This window comes from Urocitellus parryii, unplaced genomic scaffold (genome assembly GCF_045843805.1).
Source record: "Urocitellus parryii isolate mUroPar1 unplaced genomic scaffold, mUroPar1.hap1 Scaffold_49, whole genome shotgun sequence".
NCBI classification, from domain to species: domain Eukaryota; kingdom Metazoa; phylum Chordata; class Mammalia; order Rodentia; family Sciuridae; genus Urocitellus; species Urocitellus parryii.
Window position 1 is genome coordinate 1,690,319 of NW_027554054.1, and position 1,303 is coordinate 1,691,621.

Consider the following 1,303-nt stretch of genomic DNA (forward strand, 5'->3'; position numbering starts at 1 on the left):
ATCACATATACCCAGACACTGAGTGAGCCCTTTTTAGGATTCTTTTGAATGTCTCCCCATTATACATGTATCTCACATTTTGACAGATATGTTCTTGGCAGAACATGGAAGTAAAAAGGAAAGTTGAACCAGATTTCTCCCAGCTTATTGTAATGCAAAAACATCAATAATAACATCTAGCTCTCAGCCTTCTGTGGTGGCCCATGCCTATAATAACCAGCAGCTCCAGAGGCTGAGGCAGGAGGATCTTTAGTTGAAAGCCAGCCTCAGCAAAATTGAGGCACTAAGCAATTCAGTGACTCTGTCTGTAAATAAAATACAAAATAGGGCTGGGGATATTGCTCAATGGTTGAGTGCCCCTGGGTTTAATCCCTGGTACAAATAAATAATTAATTAAATAAATAAGAAACCTAGCTATCATTGAAAAATCCAGGACAAATGCTAAACTAGATGGATCCCTTAGGACAAGAGGCATGGAAACTTGTAGGAAATGACTGTAACACTGATCCCTCTGAGGTAGTGCAGTGGTTCTCAATCCTACCAACCTCTAAGCATCACTGAGGAGCTCTTAAAACATGCCAATACTTGTTTTGGATTCCAGTTATTCCCAGAGACTCAGAATTCACTGGTATTAAGATGGAACCTGAGAATCAGGATTTGGGTAGCACCACTTTCAAGCAAGATCTACCTGTTCCTTAAGGGCCAGTGTTCCAAAAGCAGTGTGATGCAGGCATTCAGTGATTCAGACAATAGGAACAACAGGGACCTTACCACGTTCTCCGTACCAGTGGGTATGTTGTTAACTTGGGCTGGAAGAGTGGAGGGTGGCCCACATCACAGAACTCCCACCTCATGACACGTGACACAGTGAGAAAGAGTGCACGTGATCCTTTTAAACATTTAATTAAGCAACTCCTACACTGTCATGACAAAATGAAACTTGTTGAGGGTTACAGAGTTTAATGAGAAATAAAAATAAAAAATTCTCACAAAAGCTCCATTTAAGCCTATTATAAGTGCTGCACTCTCTTCTGAACATGGATTTTGAAAACAACTGTCAAAATGTAAATCCTCAGCACCCTAAAAATGACTTATCATTTTGATTCAATCTATAAGTCGATGATCATATTTCCAGTGCCAAATTTTGACATATGAGAACTGCAATAGCAAAGAATAGAAATGCATCTTGTTTGCCCAAATCCTCCCCAAGACTCGCCCACCCTGTGGGTTCCCCAGAAAGCACAGGGATGGTCCAAAGAGCCAGTCAGTAAGGCAGCATTTGCTATGCTTTGCTGCTCTGAAT